General features: G+C 40.8%; 1 protein-coding gene across 1 annotated transcript in view; it reads left to right on the forward strand.

Annotated features, from left to right (window-relative positions):
* TENM1 (teneurin transmembrane protein 1) overlaps positions 1–6,000 on the forward strand; it is a 572,994-nt gene that overhangs the window by 452,214 nt on the left and 114,780 nt on the right. The window lies entirely within an intron of this gene.

The following is a 6,000-nucleotide window of genomic DNA, read 5'->3' on the forward strand; positions in this document are numbered from 1 at the left end:
TGGGATAACTAGATGTTGTTTGATTATGCTAAAGTGCCACCACAGGACGTCAGCTGCTCCAACTGCCTTTGGCAATTGACAGATGGGGATTTTGTCAATGCTGTTGGTATTCAAGTGGTACTCCAGATGTTTTGGTATTTCACCCAAAGCGCCTATTGTTGTTGGTCTAGGTCAGGGGTGGGAAAAGTTGGCTCTTCTATGACAGGTGGACTTCAACTCCCAGAATTCCTCAGCTAGCATGATTGGCTCAGGAATTCTGGGAATTGAAGTCCACAAATCATAGAAGAGCCAGCTTTGCCTACCCCTGGTCTATGTTGTCATATATTGTTCTACTTCTATTTGCAGGTGTTTGCATTTTGTGATTTTTCTCCCATTCTTTCTGTTTTATTCTGCTTTTTTCAAGACCGCAACAACCATTATACAGCCTTTTTTGTGTGTGTTTCTTATCGACAATTGTTAGTTCTGGATTGTTCTCTGGCAGGTGCTTATTTGTTCAGTTTCTAAAGGTGCTTTCTCTTTTTCCTTTGCTATTACTTTGTCTAGTTTATATTATTATTCAAGAAAGAAAGGGGCCAGAAGGATCTTCCATTTTTATATTTCCACGCTTCTATGTAAGTCTCAGGCAAGGGATTGAGAGAATTGTATATATGAAGGTATGTAAACATTTTCGTGTGGCCCAGAAGCCAATGCTCTCAACACTGGGTTAATAAGATTTTTAAAATTGCAGGGCTCTATTTATTTAAGCACTTTTTATGCCATCCAGTGTGTTTTGCATTCAGGCTGATTCTATTCTAAATGCTTTGGTTTATGCTCCTGTTAAATATGCAGTTATTCATATTTGTTTCCTGAAGATATTTTCAGCTTTTACTGCCACCAGAAAAAGAGAGGATCAATATTGTCAAAGAAAATTCCTCATGACTCCTCCCTCCACCCAATCTAAAATGATACATTTTTTTACCATGAAGGACTTCATCCCAAAGTTGAAGTCCCTAATTTCTTTTCTTCTTCTTCTTCTTCTTCTTCTTCTTCTTCTTCTTCTTCTTCTTCTTCTTCTTCTTCTTCTTCTTCTTCTTCTTCCTCTTCCTCTTCCTCTTCTTCTTCTTCTTCTACTACTACTTCTTCTTCCTCCTCCTCCTCTTCTTCTTCTTCTTCTTCTACTACTTCTTCTTCCTCTTCTTCTTCCTCTTCCTCTTCTTCTTCTTCTTCTCCTCCTCCTTCTTCTTCTTCCTCCTCTTCCCCTTCCCCTTCTCCCTCTCCCTCTTCTTCTTCTTATTGGAGACGGGAGGACTTTTTAAAAAAAGTTCAGAAGTCTTTCCCTTCTTTCCATTTACTTCTAGCAAGAGCTATTGACTTCAAAGTGTTAGATAAGAGCATGGGTGTCAACCTCGATCTTGTCATGTGATGTATCACAATGTATTGTCACATTTTTTTTGCCTTTGTGGAGCCAGGGTGGGTGTGGCCTGCACATGACACACCCACCAGTTTGACACCCCGGGATTCGAGTGAGGGAGGGCACAGGGGAACTAGTTCTGGGCCATAAATGAAACAGGAATTACAGAATAACATGGTGCATGGCTAATTATCTATGGATATCCTCAGTCATCCAGGTCATAGTTGTCCCAAAGGTGTTTTTTCAGGAGGCAAATGGACTTCCTTGGATGAGTTTCTTGGATGAGAAGTGAAACTTCTTCAAAGAAAAACAAAAAAGTCCAGTTGCCTCCTGAAAAAGCATCTTTGGGATATCCTTCCTCAAGGATGATGGACTGCAGATGTCCATTTGTTCTTTTAGCCTGCCACTATAAAAAGGTTTCCATCCAGGCGTGCCTTTCTGCCTTTGCCCAGAGCGATGCTGTGTAAGTCTTTGCCGTCAGGAACACAGCACCGCTGTGACAATTTCAGAGCGGATACAAATTGGTGGGTAAAACAAGGAAAGCATCATTTACCCTCTTAAAGATGATTGCTAGATGCCACTGAAGCAACCTCTCCATTTGGGCAGAAGGGAAGTGTGGAGTCCCATCGTAGGCCATAAGGTTTTTTTCAAACGTTTTTATTTTCCTCCACCTTCTCATATACAGATTCAACATGTTTATACCTCCCACTGTTATATATGCCTTACAGAGTCCATAATTAGCCACCCCAAGTCTACGGAGAGGGGCGGCATACAAATCCAATAAATAAAATAAATGAATAATAAAATAATTATACATTTTATCCATTGTTCATAACCTCACACTTCATTTTTAAGAAAAATATAAAATGCACAGCAACCTGCCCTTTTAACCATTCTTTCTTGCACCCTCCTTCCTCTTTCGCTCTTCTCTCCTACCTACTTTCCCTTTATTCCTCCTGTCTCTCTCTCTCCCTCTTTCATTTTATCTTCATCTCTCTCTCATAATACACTTCCCCTCCCTTCCTTTCTACTTCCTCTCCAGCCCTCTAATCCTTTCCTGGGTGTCCCAACCTATTAAGCTCTTATGTTTGCAGACTGTTGCTGTAAAATCATCTTTGAAAGCTATATAACCATTAATATTCTATTTTGCTACTTATGACTCCAAAAATAAAAGTTAAATCTTTTTTTTCCGGATATATAATGCCAAATTCACTTCCTCTAATAAAAAGCTAATTTTGTCATCTGGATTCTTCCTCTACTTAAAACCCACTTTTAACTCCAAATTTAATATTTATCCTCTTTACATTCCAAGATACTTACGGTTTTTAATTTCTTTTGATTTTAGGGCCTATTGCTCCCTCCCCTTCCTTGGTCTCTTTTTCTCAATGTTTGTTTCTTATTTCATAACTACATGGTAGGCCAGGAGTTTTGAGTACAAAATACCGAAGGTTCAATCTTTAGGATTTCCAAATGATCAGGAAGAATGACTCCTGCCTTAAGTCCCAGCAGAGCCATTGCAAGTCAGAAAGCATTCATTTCTCTTCATAAGCCCAAGGTTGTTCCATTATTGTAATGTTTCGGCGTGCGGTACAGTTCTTCCTTTTAAATTTGCTACCTCTGCCTTCCATGTCTGTCTTCCCGAGAAACAATTTTTATATTTACAACCCAAGCTGCTCCCTCCAGCAGCAGAGAGCAGTTATATCTTTTAGTTGGGGATTTTCCCCCCCGCTTCCTCCCTCCTCATATACTCTTGAGCCTTTGCATTGCCAGCAGGCACTCTGTGGTCCTCCCAGAGAATCCGGGAATCAGCTCCAGCGGCAAGAGAATCGACCGTATTTGTCATGATAATGAAACAGAGGAAAAATTGCCACTGCAAAAGCTATTTTCTTCTGTTGCTGTTGTTACTATGACAAGTTTTATAGCTTCTCCTGTTCCTGTTGACTTTTAAGGTTGAAAGAGTTACTCCGAGTTATCTTTAAATTGGAGGTTTAATCTCAGCCCTCTTAATAAGAATGTCATAGATTGAATACCTGATTACCTGGCTTGGTTTTTTTAGTGAGGTTTTTTTTTTTCCTCCCATTACTTTTAAAAAGAAAATAATCACCAATCAAATACTTTTACTCAGATTAAGCAGCAATTCAGACTCCTCATTTGTGTTCTGTCGGGCTCTCTGGTAGAATCCTCCCAAAATTTCACAAGTACAAATTTTCAGACACATACATGTTTGAAAATTCAAAAACAATGTTCTTTATAATGAAAATTCACTTAACCACTCTTTTGGTATAGCAAAGAGCACTCGTCTCCAAACAAACTGGTAATTTGTACAAGTCCCTTATCAGTTCTGTGATACTTAGCTTGCAGCTGTGAGGCAATTCACAGTCCTTCTTCTTTCACAAAGTGAAACACACTTTGCTCGGGTTTAGTTTCAAAGCAGGGGAAAATCAGCACACAAAAAGTCAAAGTCAGTAAAGCAGTCACGAAACACAATGATCAGATAATCCTCCACAATGGCCAAACCCACAGGCTGCTATTTATAGCAGCCTCACTAATCACCACAGCCCCACCCAACCACAGGTGGCCTCATTTTCTTTGATAATAATCTCTCAGTTGTTGTTGCCTATGCATTGCTCTCCGCATGCGTGCTGTATCATTAACTCTTGTTCTGAATCCAAGGTGGAGCTAGACAATTGATCTCCTTCTGAGCTGTCTGCCCCACTCTCCTCCTCCCTGTCACTCATGTCTTCTTGGTCAGAGGAGCCTTCATCATCAGATTCCACCGGGGGCAAAACAGGCCTGCAGCATGTGGATGTCTCCCCCACATCCACAGTCCTTGAGGCAGGAGCAGAGCAGAGCTAACCACAACAATTTGGGAGGAAGTTCCCCACTGGTTTGTGTTTTTTTTTTTGGGGGGGGGGGGTTGGGAATCAGCATACTACTTAACTAGGTTTGGTAAGTTTAAAAACAAAAGCAAAGGTAGTCCTACAGGTGCTTTTTCAGAGGTAAATGTGGGCTTTCTGTTTTTTCTTTGAAGACATTTCATTTCTCATCCAAGAAGCTTATTCATCTCTGACTGGATGGTGGGAAATGGAAGGATTTATATTCCTTGCAGACAGCTGATCATTTGCATTATTTTAGTGGGTCATTGAGGTCGCCTGGAGGTTTATCTATGTCCTCAGGTCACCTGAGTGGTGCAAATGGGTGTGGAGCCTTTTGGGAACATAAGAACGTAAGAAGAGCCCTGCTGATTCAGGCCAAAGCCCATCAAGTCCAGCATTCTGTGTCACACAGTGACCCACCAATTGTCCATGGGGATCTTGAGCAGAAAGAGAAGGCAAAACCCTCCCTTTCCCTGACCCCCAAACAAATGGTCCTCAAGGGAATCCTGCCTGCCTCAACCAACATAGATGTGGCACATGTACATCCGTTTCAATAACCACGGACATACTTGGCATCCATGAATCTGTCTAATCCTGCCTTGAAGCTATCAAGTTTGACAGTTGTCATGACCTCTTCTGGAAGTGAATTCCATAAACCAACGACCCTATGGGTGAAGAAATCTTTCATTTTATTTGTCCTTGCTTTCTTACCTAAGAGCTTTAGGGAGTGCCCCCTCGTCCTTGTATTGTGTAATAGAGAAAATATTTTTTCTCTCTCCATCTTTTCTATCCCATGCATGATTTTATACACTTCGATCAAGTCACCTCTTTAAGGCTGAAGAGACCAAGGCATTGCATAAGGGAGGTGCTCCATTTCCTTGATCATACTTGTTGCCATTTTTTGCACCTGTTTCCAGTTCCATTATATACCTTCTTGAGTAAGGTGACCAAAACTGTACACAGTACAGTGTTCCCTCGACTTTCGCGGGGGATGCGTTCTGAGACCCGCCCAGGAAAGTCGAATTTCCGCGGAAGTAGAGATGCGGAAGTAAATACACTATTTTTGGCTATGAACAGTGTCACAAGCCTTCCCTTAACACTTTAACACCCCCCTAAATTGCAATTTCCCATTCCCTTAGAAACCATTTAGATTATTACTCACCATGTTTATTATTAAAGTTTATTTAAAAAAAAACTTATTAAAGGCAGACGTAAGTTTGGCGATGACACATGACGTCATCTGGCAGGAAAAACTGGTATAGGGAAAAAACTCGCAAAGTATTTTTTAATTAATATTTTTGGAAAAACTGTGGTATAAGACTTTTCGCGAAGTTCGAACCGCGAAAATTGAGGGAACACTGTACTCCAAGTGTGGTCTCACCATCGATTTGTACAGAGGCAATACAACACTTACTGACTTATTTTCTTATTTCCATCCTAACCTTTTGAAAGACTGTGTTGTAGACTAGAGATAGATGATGTCGTAACCCTCCACCTCTGTGAGAGGGGGCTGTTCAATTTTGAAATAGATGGAAGGATTTAGATTCCTTGCAGACAGTTGGATATTAGCATCCTTTTAGTGGGTCGTTGAAGCACTTGGAGGTTTATTTGTGTCCTCAGTGTCACCTGAGTAATGCTCCTGGTTCCTGTAGTTTGCAATTTTTTTTCCCTTCTGGAAATCCATATTTTGGGGATAGGTGGTAATGGTGGGAAGTCAAAGTTTAAAAGAGCTTC

Source organism: Erythrolamprus reginae, chromosome 8 (genome assembly GCF_031021105.1).
Source record: "Erythrolamprus reginae isolate rEryReg1 chromosome 8, rEryReg1.hap1, whole genome shotgun sequence".
NCBI classification, from domain to species: domain Eukaryota; kingdom Metazoa; phylum Chordata; class Lepidosauria; order Squamata; family Dipsadidae; genus Erythrolamprus; species Erythrolamprus reginae.